The sequence below is a fragment of the Xiphophorus maculatus genome, chromosome 4 (genome assembly GCF_002775205.1).
Source record: "Xiphophorus maculatus strain JP 163 A chromosome 4, X_maculatus-5.0-male, whole genome shotgun sequence".
NCBI classification, from domain to species: domain Eukaryota; kingdom Metazoa; phylum Chordata; class Actinopteri; order Cyprinodontiformes; family Poeciliidae; genus Xiphophorus; species Xiphophorus maculatus.
Genome location: NC_036446.1, coordinates 8824809 through 8841265, shown reverse-complemented (window position 1 = coordinate 8841265; position 16457 = coordinate 8824809).

Below are 16457 nucleotides of genomic sequence, written 5' to 3'. Positions count from 1 at the left end.
GCAGACAAATGGCACTCTGTTGGATTTGTGTTTCGCAGGACTCTGTAGAGTCTGGAGCTTCCCTGCCTGTCTGCCTGCCTTGCAGAGCTGTTATGCTCTGTTAAATCGGCACATATTGTACTGGCTGATGAATGACAGATGTTTTATTCATGGAGGAAAGATAGTGTACATTCTTTGAAGCACATTCCAGGTTTCATGAAGAGGGTACAGGATGGGGGCAGACGGTTTGAAAGGAAAGAAGACTGCCTAAATTCACCATTTCAGCCATTCCTGCCTGCAGATGAAAAGGTGATTCTGACAGTCTGTTGATGCTTCAGTCTCATATCTGGGCAAACCCATCCTCAGCAAATTATGTCTTGATCTGTGTCTCGAAGAATGTTTCAGACCGCATTCCTTACTCTCACCTGGGATATCTGACTGGAGCTCTGATGAAACAAATACTGGAAGTACAAATACAGTGCAGTGCATTTCTTATCCCTTGAACTTTTTCTTGCTTTGTTTTGCCACCTTACAACCACAAACTTCAATGTGCTATATTGACCTTTCAACTGACAGACGAGCAGTAACTAGTGCAAAATTTCAAGGAAACAAGTGCAGTTTTTTTATTTTTTAGAAAGAAAAGCAATCTGAATAGTTTGGAGAGCATTCAATTTTAAGTCTTTTCACGGATTCTTAACTGGATTGATATCTGGATTTTGACTGGGCTATTGTAGCACATTAATATATTTTGAACTAAATATATTTTGAATTTCATCGTACCTCTGGCTGCATCTTTTTGGTCGTTTTCCTGCAGAAAGATGAGCCTCTGCCCCAGTCTCAACTCTTTTACGACTTCTAACACATTTTCTTTCAGTATTGCCCTGCTCATAACGTTATCCACATTCCTATTAGCTCCGACCAACAAAGAATCCCACGGCATGATTCAACCACCAGCATGGTGTCACACACTGGTTTAAATTTTCATTTGTAAAAGAAAAAAAGGAAAAAGGTGTATTCTTTTGTTTTTACTTCACAACTGCGCAATTATTTGTGAAATAAAGTCAAAATAAAACATAGTGAGGTTTTTGACTGGAATGTATCAAACAATTACAAGGCACTTTAGCTTGCAGACAAAGTAGAAGAATCTACAAACAGTTTCACACCACATTCAAATGGCAGCTGTCAGTTGCCATTTGTCAAGTTGATGTGCAGAGCATCATGGAAAAAAAACATCATAGAGTAAACTCAGTAGAATGCTGTGAAATGATTTCTATGACTGGACTAATTACATTATACTTTATCCTAGTTATTTTTGTTTAATACAGCATGTATTCAAATATATTAATTGAGTTTAGCAGTGCTGCTAGGCCTGAATATTTAGCATCTGTATCACATCACCTACACCTCTGTGCTTCCTTAAAAAGTGAAAAAACCTAGAATTCATATGTTTTTGCACTGAGAAGCAGAAGTTGTATATGTACTCACTGTGAAGGCAATTGATGCTATCGAGTGAAAGTTCAGTGTTTTGGGAAGTTAAAGTTTTTCATGCAAAGAGAACTAAGGAACTTTGGATGAAAAGATTTCTCTGGTACTGCAACAGCAAGGTGGCATTCCTTCATCTGCAGAACCAGACTGCTGGAGTGAAGGAATCGTTAACTCTGGCTCAAACAATTTTTAGTACACTGTGGAGAACTTATGAAAGCAAATGATGCATTTAGAAGAAAAACTTTGTGCCATGTGAAATATTTTGATTTTATCTTAACTTTGGGAATTCTGACACAATAAATAAACAATTAAAAACAAAGTAAACTAAATAAATAACATGGTTTAGGGTTCAGCATAGTCATCCAATAGAAAGTATATAATCTTTCAATGGAAAGATTATATACTTTTAGTCAATGTTTAAATGTATTTTCTGTAGTTGAGGTGTGAAACAAAATGCACAATATCGAATCAATAATACATACATAGATCTGTTGTACAATATTGCATTATTTCAAAAGCAACAATTGTTCTCTTCAACAATCAAACTTTTCAGAAAATGAAATTTTTTCTATGCTAAAGATAACATATTTGGTTACAAGCCATTTATGACCATCTTTACTAAATATTTATGAGTTCAACCACAGACAGATGGAACAAGTTTCACTGGAGTCAAACACAAAAAGAAAACAAAATAAAACATAAATTTACTGCTATTACGTACAGTAAAAACAAATACATTATTTCAACATTAACTCCAGTTTTACAAATTTAATTTGATCCCAGGATAATTTTCAGTAAAAGTCAGAATGGTATGTTTTGTCACCTTGCAGTGATTGCAGTGGCAGTGTAACCTCAAACTGAAATATATAAAAAAATGTAGAAATATTTTATTCTGATTACATGGGATTTTATGAATAAATGTAAAAAAAATATTTTAGACAAAACCACCAGTGGCACCTTTGTTATGTTTTCATATTTTTTTGTGTGTTGTAGTGGTGTGTTCATCTTTAATATCTGAAAATGTTTCTCAAGTAACATTTGATCATGGAAGTTTAAGATTACTCTAATAATTAACCACATCATATGGATTTGAGGTGTAGGAAAGTCATTTTAAAGAATCTGTCCTTCAACACTGTAAAACTGCAGCAGTTTAGCAGTCTGATTATGATCCAGTATCTATCCGTTCTGCAGCCCCAAGAAGGTCATGAGATCCAATTGCTCCAGTCCAGTTAAGAAGCTGCACAAGTCTTGGAAGCCCTCGGATTAAAAAGGGCTCAGTTACACCAAACAGGGTTAACAAATGGCAGATGTTGTGAAATTCATTATCCTCTGTCACAACAGAGGAGTGACGGGGACCAGAAGACCATTTCCACATGAAAGCCAGGTCCCAACAGAACCATGAGAAATGGCGTCCCGCTCTGCAGATGGGATTTTAGCTGGGATGGTTTAGCCTTTGAACATGCAACACAACTAAATTACAAATGGGCATAACAAAGGCTGGCGTTAAAGAGTTTATCTGCTCCACACATGGACTGTGTGAACCAAACAAACAAAATGGTGGTGTTTGGATGTGTATTGGGAAATTTCTCTCATTCAAAATTATAATTGCTAGATATATTTAAGTCAAAGCTTTAGGTTTCTAGGTAAATCATTTCATCCCCAGAGCATGATGAAAATGCCACCACACTGTATTCATCTCCTATAAGCAGTCTCTTTTGGTCTCTTTTGATCAGAGCGTCCTTTAACATGTTTACTAGGTCCCCTATCTGACTTGTTGTAAACTGTAGGGGGAAATTACAGTCACTAAGTTTCAGAAATTCAACAATCCTGCCACTCTCTCAATAAGGCCAGATTTGTGGAGTTCATGCCTAATAGCATTTTCTCCTGCCTGAGGATCTCTGCAACTCCTCCAAAGTAACTATGACCCTTACAGTTGTTTCTCAGATTATCAAATTTACCTGTACAGCACATTTCGGCAACAAGGCATTTCAAAGTGCTTTAATTCATAAAAACATCATACAGTCACCAATTGAGAACCGGTACACATCATTAGAGATTAATGCTCCTCATTTCACTTGTCAGTTTAGGTGGATGCCTGTGCCATTCTCTATCCATTTTCAGATGACATATAAAGCAGTACTCTGATATGTTCTAATTTTAGGATATTGTTTTATAACCTAATTCTGCTTTATGCATCTTCAAAACGTTCTCACTGACCTGTTTGCTGCGTTCCTTGATTTTCATGATGGTGATTGTTCACTAATGGTCTCTATTAAACCTCTGAGGCCTTCACAGAATGGATGTATTTTTACAAATAAGACCCAAGTGATGAGTAAGTAACAATGATTTTTATTTAGGGCTGTAAACCAACATTTTTCAGATTTTTGCTAAAACGATACTTTTCTAAGGTACTGTATTGACCTCACACTAACTTCTTATAAATCTTGTCTTTCTGTGTCTTCTCTTTCACTTTATGGTTTGGACATTGTCACAGTTCCTTGCGTATCTTTTCAGCCTTTTTAAAGTAAAAAAGCTACTCTGCTGAATAATTACACCAGTCCGTGACAAATGGACATTAATAACTTCTGTCCTTTTAAATCGATGTGAGAACGTGGCATGGAGTCTAGCCACAGAAGAAGATTCTCTGCAGCTGAAATTGTCAGAGCGCCGCTCAGATGTGACAGATGAAATGTTTGGGGTCATTACAACTGTCAGCACAGAAGGGGTTTGAAGATGTAACCAACCGTCACGAGTAAGCTAGACAGCAACATCAAAGAGGAGAAGCCAATCATTCTGCCTCAGTGTTTTTCTCCCGCCTGGCATTCTGTCATGCCAACATCTTTGAGCATCACTCACTCATCCCCGTCAAAGCTCTGGGCGTGCGTGACGACTCTATTTTTATCTGCAATCAGAAACGATTCATGTCGGTGGGCTGGATCGCTGTTTTCTTTGTCACAGCTCACCGCTGACTCTGCAGCGTGGCGGTCCAGTCCTCAGATAACCAACGAAGGTATGCCACTGAAGGTCTGGTATGATTTTGGGGCAGTAACAACCATCTACGCTGAGGTGCAATGCCTGCAAAGACGGTTGTTGGTTGTTATACCCCAAAATACTCTAAACTGGACCCCTGTGGACAAATAAATATAGCAGAAGATAGAAAGATCTCAAATCAGCACTACAGACGTGGCCCAACCCAACTTTAGCTATTTGAAGTTCCTCAGTGCGTTCCTATTAGCATGTGCCTTTTCCAATTTTATCCGCAGTGTTCTCTGATCCAGTTGCTCTAATGTATATTTCACTGAGCTTTCTTAATGTTTTTGTAGTTTAATGTCGCTCTCTGCTTTGGAGTGCTTGATGTATTATTCTGCTTTGAAAACTTCATTGTAATGGGGAGTTTTTTTTTGTTTTTAAAGAAAGCTGTTTTGATGTGCAACTCTTCTGGGGACGATTGCAGAAAGTTGACTTTCTCTATGTTTAAGGGGCATATATCCGAAAAATTCTTACACGTGCCCTAAAATCCACAGTGTGCATGCATGACAGCATAAAACAGGACAAGCAAGGTGGCAGGAAAAGTAGGTGGAGTTTGGGGTGGGGGGCCTTATTTCGATCTGAGTCTTTATTCTCTGCAAGCCTCTGAAGACAGTGGTCCTGGGGTGCAAAAAGTACGCAGGGGAGGTGCGTTCAAAGCTTGCGAGCTTGGTGATGATCCTCTGTCAGATCCTAAGCCGTTTGAAAAGTTCATATAAACCAAAAGACAGCAGCTGGGAAATGGTCTTTGCAAACCCAAAGAGAGTTTATCGTCTCGACACAGGGAGAGGCACTGTTTGAGGTGGAAACACGCTGCCTGTAATCTCATTCTACTTCAGAGCTTTATCACGGACCTCCACCTCCTCAAAGGAGATGGATAGACCAGCATGGTTCTTATAAATAAGGCATCTCAGAACATGTGTTTTTATTGTGCCTTAAGCCTAAAGCGCCACCAAAATATAGCAACTGAGCAGACTAATGACTTAATATGTATGAAATATAAACACTTTACACTTCATATCAAACTAACAAAACATTATAAAGCTGGAAAATAAACATAAAGATATTCTAATTTTGTTGTTTTCTATGCCGCAAGGACTATATGGTGATTTTATGCAAGTTCTATGCTTAAGAAAAGGAGGAATCCTGAAGTCAGGAGTAGTCTGCGTCACATTTTTACATATCAGCTGCAACCTGCAGCCTCCATTTTCTTTACTGACTTCATGAATGGAGGATGATGAAGGAGCAGGAGCCTACAAGGTGTGAAGCGGGGTACATACCATATCGTAGATGGTTGCCTATGTGTGCCAGCGCTGCTTTGCTCTACAAAAAGCATATCTGAAGTTGGTATTCTAATTGTGTGATTGACTATTATTGTTCCTTGGTCTTCGTGATGTTGTTTGTTCAATCATATTTTCTTACAAACATCAAACGTGGGCTGGATTTACACTGGGGTTAAATTAAACCTCAGTGTAATTTAAACGTTAAACCTATTGTTTGAAGGCAACTGGTTAGACTGAATTTTATTTAGGGGTATTAGGGTAAAGAGTCCTGAGTACACATTCCACAGTTTATGTACAACGTGTTCCAAATTATTATGCAAATTGGATTTAAGTGTCATAAAGATTAAATTTTTTGTTGTGCTATTACCGTAAATTTATAGACGGTATTGTGTGTCAGGACTCTTTGAATCACTATAATTAATTTCAGAGAGCTGGGTTGATTAGTTTGGTGAGCTCAATTAAAGGAAATCTATTTAAGAAGGATGTTCCACATTATTAAGCAGGCCACAGGTTTCAAGCAATATGGGAAAGAGAAAGGATCTCTCTGCTGACGAAAATCACCAGATAGTGTAGTGCCATATGCCAAGGTACGAAAACATTAGATATTTAACGAAAACTGAAGCGTTATTGTACTGTGAAGAGATTTGTGGCTGATTCAGAACACAGATGGGTTTGTACAGATAAAGGCATAATGAGGAAGGTTTCTGTTAGACAAATTCATCGGATTAAGAGAGCAGCTGTTAAAATACCCTTACAAAGCAGCAAACAGAAGCTGCTGGTGACTCTGGAACCTCAAGGTGGAGGATCCTCCAGAGGCTTGCGGTGCATGAACCTACTATTGGGCCTCTAACCAGAGCTCACAATCAGAAACGGTCGCAGTGGACCCAGCCGGACATGAAGATTAATTTTCAAACAAACTTGTTCACTGATGACTGCTGTGCAACCCTGGATGCTCCAGATGGATGCAGTAGTGGATTGGTGGTGGATGGCCACCACATCCCAACACGGTTGTGATGTCAGCAAGGTGGTGGTGGAGTCAAGCTTTGGGCCGAAATCATGGGGAGAGAATCATTGGTCGACCCCTTCAGAGTCCCTGAAGGTGTGAAAATGACCTCAGCAAAGTATATGGACTTTCTGACTGATCACTTTCTTTCATGGTTCAAAAAGAAGAGCCGTACCTTCAGTAGCAAAATCATCTTTATGCATCACAATGCACCATCTCATGCTGCAAGGAATACCACTGTGTCATTGGCTGGCATATGCATGAAAGAGGAGAAACTCATGGTGTGGTCACCATCCTCCTCTGACCTCAACCCTATTGAGAACCTTTGGAGTTTCCTCAAGCAGAAGATCTGCGGGTGGGATGCAGTTCATATCAAAACAGCAGCTCTGGGAAGGTATTCTGACATGATGCTTTTACCTCTGTAAATGCTTCTGGCCATTTGAATCAGACATGAATGTTTTATGTTCTCTTTTTTGGTCTCTCTTTAGTGTTGGGGCTATAAGAGTGTAAGGTAAATCTTTTTTGACATATCTGGACAGTACTTGATCAAAGCTGTGTGAGTTCAGTGATTGGTTGAACATTGAAACATAAAAATAAACCTATAAAAAATGTTACAAAGTTTTATCAATCAAAAACTTTTTATATCAACAAAAGTTCTTAAATTATTACTTATAGAAAATTGGAACCAAATTAATTACTTGAGAGTTACAAAAATTACGTGTCACTGAATAAGTGAAAACCTGCTGAAAAAATCATGAGACAGAGTAGACTAGTTGGCTGTTTTGTCTTTAAGGCAAAAACTTTTATTATCCTGAACAATCACACCCTTTCCACTGCTTAGGCATAAAAGTTCACATGACAGAAGTTTCCAAGGACCCTGAAAAAGTTAAAGGAAACAGAAATCACTGTGACTGGAATGACAATAATGGTCTTATTTTAGAAACTGATGCCTACAGGTGAGTTATTAGGAAGGACCATTATTCTCCGCTCTCTGTGGGTGTGGGTGGGTGTTTGTGTGCTGTGGCGGCCAGTCTTTCAAGCGGATCTCAGCAGCAGCTTACAAAGGTGCGGCCACAGCGCCACATCCAAATGTGGCACATGAAAGACAAAAGTGCAGATCAACAGAGGGTGTCTCAGCCTCATTCCTTTGCTTTGCCGTCAATCTGACAGATGGCATGGGCCTGTCTGAGGCCCTGGCAGTGAGGAGTGTGGTGGCTTCAAAGGCCCTCTGTAATCTGCAGAAACATCACAGGCTGTAAAAAAGTGACTGTCTCCCAGACACACTGCCTACTAAAAGGGCAAGCGAGGCGCTAATGAAGGCAGATAAAGAAATCGCCGGCTTAGACACTGCCTCACTAAGTTAAGAAAAATAAATAAAAAAGAGGAAAAGATCACCTCAGGTTGGCTTGTCTCTTTCTTCTAGAGAATCTACAGATAAATGGCTGTCAGTTCTTTTGTATTCGCACAGATAAAGACCTAATTTCAAAGCACCCCCCCCTCTGGGTATGACTCAATTCAGTCTAAATGGTCAGCACAGAGTGATGATGAGGAAGAATAAAGTTTATTCTTAGTCATTATTTAAAGGAAAATTCTAGTTTGTGTAGCTGGCTTTTCAGTTAGGCTTGGTAGAGCAAAATCTAACCAACTGTGACTATATATTAATAGGAAACTAAACTCATCATTTATTGCTTTTTTATACCATCTCAGAAGAAAAAGAAGTTCATGCTGTTCAATTAAACCATATTGTATTGATCAGAAATTTGCATGCACTTGTTATTGACATGAATGCCATACTAACTTTGAGATTTTAATGATGCATTTTATTTTCTTACATTGTGGATCAACATACAGCTATGAGTGAGAGGTTGAATTTAATCAAAATTATAAATACAAGTGAAATGTGCATATTACCTCAAAGAAAAAAGTGAACTTAGATTGTGGCTTTTTTATTTTTAGTAAATGCTAAAACTAGAAAAAAAGCTATGTTTCACTATGTCTAAACAGGTGACAGATTTACATTCTAATTGCAACAGATTTATTTGTGACACCTGCTGCAATTAGTATAGTCGTGACTGATAGGGTACACCACGATTGCCAGTGCTGTCAAATAACATTGTCCAGATGCTCCTGCTGCCTACATTTAAATGACAGAAGATGCCATTTTTGTTCAAACCCTTATTTATTCGTATTTATACTCTTTATTTAATATGTTGTTTCCATAAAATTACAAATGTGATAGCTTTAAGTCTGGTCTTTGACTGGGCCATCACTCATTGTTTAGGGTTAATATTCTGCAGGAGTTTGGAGTTCCAACTCAGTTTCTATTACTTTGCTACTTCTGTTTTTCTTCCAGATTGACCCTGTATTTTGCTTTCATGCTCCCATCAACTCTAATCAGCTTCTGTGTGTCAGTTTTAAAAAAAACATTTCCACAGCATGATGCCACCACCACAGTTTTAATGTGGGGAAACTTTGTCCAGGTTTATGTTTCACATTAGTTTTCCACCAGACTTGTTTTCCCTATAAGCCTAAACTGGAATTTTGTTCAAATTTGACCAGAGCGCTTCCAATGTTTGCTGGTTCACGTACGAAGTGGAAACAGAAGTTTTTATAATTTTCTTTTTAAAAGTGTTTTTTCTACCATTCTTCAAAAATTATCAGATACAGTACAGACCAAAAGTTTGGACACAACTGTGTGTCCAAACTTTTGGTCTGTACTGTATGTAGAGTGCATGACTAATACAATTACAGCTCAAAAAATTAAAAAGGCATGAAAAGTGTTTGTCACTAATTTCAGAAAGTTATACTCATATATTTTTAGATTTATTCATAAGTCATGGAGGGAAACATTTTCATTTCCTTTAGTTTTACAGAAATTCATAGAAAATTCAATATTGTAAAAAAGTTCTAACATATTCCTGAAAAGTTAAGTGGAAGGAAAAGATGCACCAGCAACAGGCTTGTATAGGAAAACCATTCAAGAATTTGGAGTATGGTCATAAGGAGCAAACTGTGAATCCTACATATGGTCTACAAATGTTGCATTATTTGTGTCAAGTGACTCCGACACTGAACCAGAGATGCATCAGAAGTCGAGTGCCTTGGTCAAGGAGAAGAAAAACTGAAATGTTGTTCAACGGTCAAAAGTCATCTTTCTTCTTCAATTCCCTTACGTGTCACAGTTATAAAATCCCAATAAAATGCTTTTTTTTTTATTAATTAAAATTTGGGCAAGTTCAAAGTGTAGAAATAAATGTTACATTGCACTGTTTAGTCATAGTAAAAAAAAAGCATACCTTCCATGAGTTTTAGGGTTTTAGTGTTTTAATATACACTCTTAGAGCAAACAATTAAAGTCAGGTATTAGTCTTTTGAACAGAAGACATCTGCTCTTGTTTGTTTATGTTACTGTGTTCTTCAGCTACTATAAAGGTGTAGTAACTGGCAGCCTCATATGTTAAGTTTGTGAAGAAAAAGTCAATGATGACTGAAGCAATTAAAAAAGACTGAAAAAAATAATTAAACTCCCAACTGAACGCTCATGCAGCACCAGTGCAAATAAAAGATGTGTCTATAAAGGTTTGGTTTTATGTAAGAGCAACAGAGAAAAAGTCTGGGTGTCAGCTGCTGCTACGATTTTAGCTCTGCCAAACTGTTCTGCTCTCCACACCCAGCTCAGGGATTGAAAAGTCATTCAGGAGTTGTGTAATTGACTGGAGTTTAATTAAAGGCCAATATGAAAAAAGAGCAGACAAAAAGGCAAATTAAAGACACTTGTAAAACAGAAAATGAAATGCTTAACAAGCTCTGCACCACCATTCAGGGACCTAATTTACACAGCAAACCCGCACTGTGAGCCCGGTTATAATTTGGTAGGTTCAGTGTTGCAGTTACTTCAAGGCTGTGAGGCTTTAATTGAAATATGTTCTATCAAGGATTTTCCAGTGCATCAAGTTTTAAGGCTTTGATATAATTAAGCTTGCAGAAAATATTGGCTATGTATTACCTCATATATTTAATCAACTCATTATAAGATCAAGGAACTTATTTCTTCTTGTCTGTTCTTATTTGTGTGTACTGTACTTTTTAATTTTATAAAATTGATAACATCTAAAATATGTTAAATGGGAGCTATTATGTATTTTCCAGCATGATTTTATTGCACAATCAAGTGACGGTGTTGCCTTTAGTTGTTATAAAAATGCTGCATACAAAAATATAGCTTAAAATAAATTTGACTTTGCAATTTTACACCTTGAAATTGGGCTGTGTCTCTTTAAGAAACTCTAACTTTTTTCAACACTCTCCCATCATCACAACAATGTTTCTCCATTAAGCCTTTAACAACTTTCTTAAGAGCATTGGACTGAGAAGTAGCTTGTGTGAGAAGCTCAACAGTTCCTCCAGGTGTTTGCTATTTGCTGCTGCCGCTAGTCTGAAGGAGCTGAGTAGGAGATGAGGGGTGGGGTGCTCTGTCGGGTGGAGACTGAAGCTCCAAGGAGGTGCAAAAAGACAGAGCTTTGCATAAGTAAGTGTTTAGGTATGGCAGGAAAAGATTCAATGAGTCCTTAAACATGCATGAAAGAATCAAAGCAACACTCCGGGTATGATTTTGATGAGAGAATAACATTTTAAAATCATATGAAGCTATAAAAGCTGACATCCTATGTAAATGGTTCAAAGTGTTGCAAATAATACAAAGTCTCTATTTTTTATAATATATTTATGATTAACCCAGATTATCTTCTTGCAATTATATGTGGAAACCAAACTGTGCAAAGTAAAGTCTATATTATGTTGCCAGAAAAAGCTTAGTTATTGCTCTATTTTCCATTAGATGAAGCAGTAATTTGCAAAATTGGCAATAAAATTTATAGGAGGGCATATTTATTTAAGAATCTAATGACACAACCTTTTGCAAGTAATCCTGCATAAAGGGGATTCTCGATTACAAACTCTTTATGTGGAGTTTGAGAGTTTTCCACAGACATACAAAGGTTTTTGGTCCGGGTACTTAAGTTTTTTCACACAGGTTAACTGTCCACTCTACATTGCACCTATGTTTCAGTGAACATGCTTGCTAGCTAGGTACAGTGTGTGCAGAGCTCTAGGCCATTTTTACTCAGCTATAGACCAGGAATCTTTCAGCTCATTAAAAACTAGTGAAAATGTGAGAATTGCCATGAAAACTTGGCCCAAGCTGACAGCTAAAATTAAATTATCCACATTTCTCTTAAATGTTTTTTGAAATATATCCTTGACTTGTCAGAATTAACCATGGAGACTTATAACATGTAACAGCTGCCCATTTTTAAATTTTTATGATTTTTTCAAATGAATGATTTTAGAGAATCACAACTTCCAGCAAATTATAAAAACACGATTACCATCTGCCCGTTTGATGAGCTCTTTCTCTGCCAAACCATTCAAAGGGGGGCCGCAACCTTATGCAACAGTTCTAGCAGATGTTGTGGTGGAAAGAACTAAAAAGCAGCTCTCAGACATTTGGGGGCTATTGACTGATGGCTTTTAACTGGCACACTTTGAATCTAAGAAAAGGCTAGCACAGATCAGAAGCAGGCACAGCAGCACCCCTCAGATCAGTTACGGTCACCTTGTTTATTGCCCTCAGAAAAAAGCCTTTGCATAGCTTCTTCAACCACCACACCCATGCTTCAAATAACACACATAAGCACGCAATGACTGTACTCACATGGCATGAGAGGAAGAGGTTACATGTTGAAGGATTAACTGGACCACCACCTGTAACTCTAGTATCTTTACGATGTAATTTGCATTGATGCATCTTTAAATGTCAAATATAATAATGGAAGGAATTTTGCACGTTATATTTGAGAAAAAATTTTTTTCAAGTGACATAATTGGCAAAGTATTTTATTTAGCAGAGCGACTGGCTAAAAAAGTGTGAAACTTCTCAGCATGCTTTGAAAGTGAGCATAGTAATTTGACGTTAGGTGTAGAACGAAGGTGTCACAACCCCTGTTTTACTGGGTCACTTGTGGCAAAGTAAAATTACCAGCATGATTCCACACAATTACAACCACTGACAAACCATTAAAAGTATTAAAAACAATTTTTTCCCCTCTAGAATTGCACCACTCATGGTGTAAGCATGTTGGAGCAGCTTCTGTTACTTTTCTTTGTAGTCATTTTGGATAAATATTTCTTTTGCTTTTGGATGCTGTGCAGCGGCAGAAGCAAATGAGGTGGATTAGCAGTGTTTGCCAACAACTGAGGGTGTCATCAAGAACATGGTACTGTGGAATGTCATCTCTGTCCCATTGAGCTGTTACCACGTCATGGCAGTCCTGAATGACAGCTATTAGATTATCATGCAGCAATAGTCTTCAGTCAGAGGCTTCTTCAGATGTATTGCAAGACTGACTGCTGCTGCAGATCCTCTCTTTGAAGATAGTTGGATGACAATTTGGAATATTTAAAGTATTATTGAATTGAATTAAAATGAAATGAGATAAAGTTGTGAAATTTAGGTTTTTATAAATATATAAATATATGTGGAGTCTAGCTTTAAATGGGTTATGTTTATACATTTACACCATTTTATCCATCCGTTTGTCCACCCATCCATCCAACCATCTTGTTTATAGAAGCAGTTAGACTCACAGAGCTGGGAGAAATTCAGAACTTTTTCAACAATGACACAGTTTTTTTAGTGTAAAACAAGAGGAAAATACTCTTTTTTTGGAGCTTCTGCCTCTTCAAAGCAGCCTCCCTTAGAGAAAAGCTGCTGTGACCCTGTTTCTTTGGGAGTAAAAGATACAGAGAGCTGCAGGGGCTGGGCGAGGAAGAGGAGGGATGGAGGAAGAAGGGAGGGGGTGGCATACTGGAAGAGGTGGGGTAACTTCAAAACCCACATCAAAAGGAATAAATAATTGTTTCTGCTGGTTTTGTTGTTGTGATACGGATCGGCGAAGCAGCAAGTGGCGAGCAGGAAGCTTTGATTTGAGGCAGCCTTCCTGGAGAGGGCTCCTTCTGTCAGCAGCTGAGCAGAGAGAAGCGGAGCCCACTGATTAAAGTCCCGTTTGTTTTAATCTTCTCCTTCATCCAGGGGAGGCCCACAGAAAAGGAGAGATCCTGCTTGGGGGCAGGACGATGCTCTTCTCTCGGGACCATTTCCGTCTTCTTTTTGGGTCCTGAAAAGGAAGCAGTGGTGCAGTAATGACACACAGGATGAGGGGTATACTTAAAAGGTTGGCATGCAAATTATGGTTTCAAAGCAGGGGAGGATTCTGGGTATCAGGTTAGTGATTTGTTTCAAAGATACTTTATTCTCAAAACCCCTCAATTTTTTCTGTTTTAATTTTCTGATTAGGTATAATTCACTGCTAAAACAAATTAAAGGCTTCAGTGTTTATTGTCAAGAACATGATAGCTATTAATATAAAACTGTTTTTTTACATGAACAGAAAAGATAAATAGTTAACAGGTGTAATAAAATGCAGAAATAGAAGGTTATGTATATCGTTAATGTTGAGTCAGACTGTAGGAATGTACGATTTCCCATTTAAATGGTAAAAATTTGCTCTAACAGGATAGTATGGGAAGATTTGATGTGTAGTGCAGACTCTCCTGCCAAACTCTTTACTGCCTCCACTTGGGATTTATGAATGGCCGGAGGAGCTCGGAGGCGGCTTATCTTTGCTAGTTTGTGACGGAAATGTTTTATTCTCTCTTTGCCAGGCTTCCTCTTGATGAACAGGTGGGCACTGCTAGGTCTGCCTGTACCTCCTAAAGCCCACATCAACTTTCTTTGTTTCTGAGGGGTTTAAGATCAGGGCTCGGGTCAGCAGTGGGTCTCATCAGCAAACACACAGTTTCATAACCGCAGTCTTCAGCTTGCACAAACATGGTTTATGTTTGAAGAGGGCTTCTTCTATTGCAACAACGTTGCTGGGTTACTATAAATCTGGCAGTTACTTGACTGAATAAAGTATTTGTGGCAAATGATTTTTATTTCTAATTTTTTATGATTAAAGATAAAAAGATGTCTGTTGAAAAGAGTCAATGCCCAAGTGAACCTTCTCCGCATCTTCAAACAACTGAAAAAAGTTGGATCTTTGAATCAAAGAGCTCTGTCTAAAAAAGCTATGCAAGTCTTCATCTCATCCACAATACTTATAGAGTGATATAAAGAGAAAAGATGATGCAAAAGAGCAGTAAACACAACCCTGTTTCTTTTTCAGTTTGCAAGTAAATCTGTTTCCATAGAATAACAAATCCCAGAATTGTGTTAAAAAAAATAAAACCACAAAAATCAAATCACATACAAGGGAGAGGAAGGAGTTAATTCTCAGGGGAATTTTGAAAGTCTGCATCAAATATTTCAGCTTTGTTCTCTTTGTTTTTGGTGTTTTGACTGAAGACCCATCTAGAAATGTATATGTAGCACCCACACCGCAGGTGGCAGCTGGGAGCTTTAAGAGAATGTATCTGCACTCAGACTGTACAGCAGCTAAGATTAAGAAGATCACCACATGAGGCATGATACCTTAGACAGCAGCTGTCTTGATAAAAGTTAAATGGCGGTTGCAGCTTATAAAACAGGTATGCACTTGTAGATAAGAACCCTCTGTTAACGCACTGACATGGCAGTGACATTTTGTCAAGGTTTACTTCAGGTCAGGTCAAAGGTTTTTCCAGGAAGCATGTTAAATGTTCAGGTGGCAGAGGAGTGGGAGTTTTTCTGAAAGCATGAACACTGTACTATAAGAAACATGTTTACAAGTGTAGAAAAACTGTTTCTCAATTAACAACTGGTTGATTACATATGAAGCACAATAATGTTTATTTATATGTGTATTGTTGATATGCTACATTAAACTAAACTTCAATAAATCACTTTAAGAATCTGTTGGACTGGCAACTTGCCCAAAGTTTATGCCAGCTCTCACCCAAGATTTGTTTTTATAGGAAATGAGAATATTATCTCTTAAAAGACCATAAAAATGCAAAAAAAAAGCATAAATTTAAGATAAAGACTCTGTTTTTACATACATTTTAATAGAAAAGTTGCATAATTTCCATAATAAATAAAACTATCTTAATTAGTAATAAAGCAGTCAACCCCTTTTTAAGACTGCTGACCTGCCTTTTGCATCTTACCAATTTTGATTATTTATCTTTGTTAAATAGCTCTAGGGAGCCACAGATTTTCCAATGTCTTTCCATTTGGGATTGTACCTGGGCCAGAGTTTAAAAAATTAGAAATAATGCAGAATTTTTAGCTAAACAAAATATATTTTTAGACATATTTCTAGGAACAGCCATTGTAAAAGTACAAAAAAATAAATGAATAAATTATTTTATACTTATATTTTAAACATTCTTGGACAGCACCTGAAGGACAGGATGTTGTTGGTAACATTTTGAAGTGATTTGGTGAAAAGCAGTTGTGCTGGGTGAAAAGGTCAAATCTGAGACATTTCCAAGCTGACAGGATTGACAGAAATCTCAGATGTTAGCTTGTCTCTACTGTTATGTACAACATAGTGTGCACACTGTGAAACTGCATGTGTGCATTTAAAGCTGAACTGTGTTTCACCGCCTGTCCTCTCTGCTTAAATACACTGAATATCTGCAGTGTGATATAATCTGAGAGCCTCCTGCGGATTTGCATCAACTCAGAAATGCGACACTTA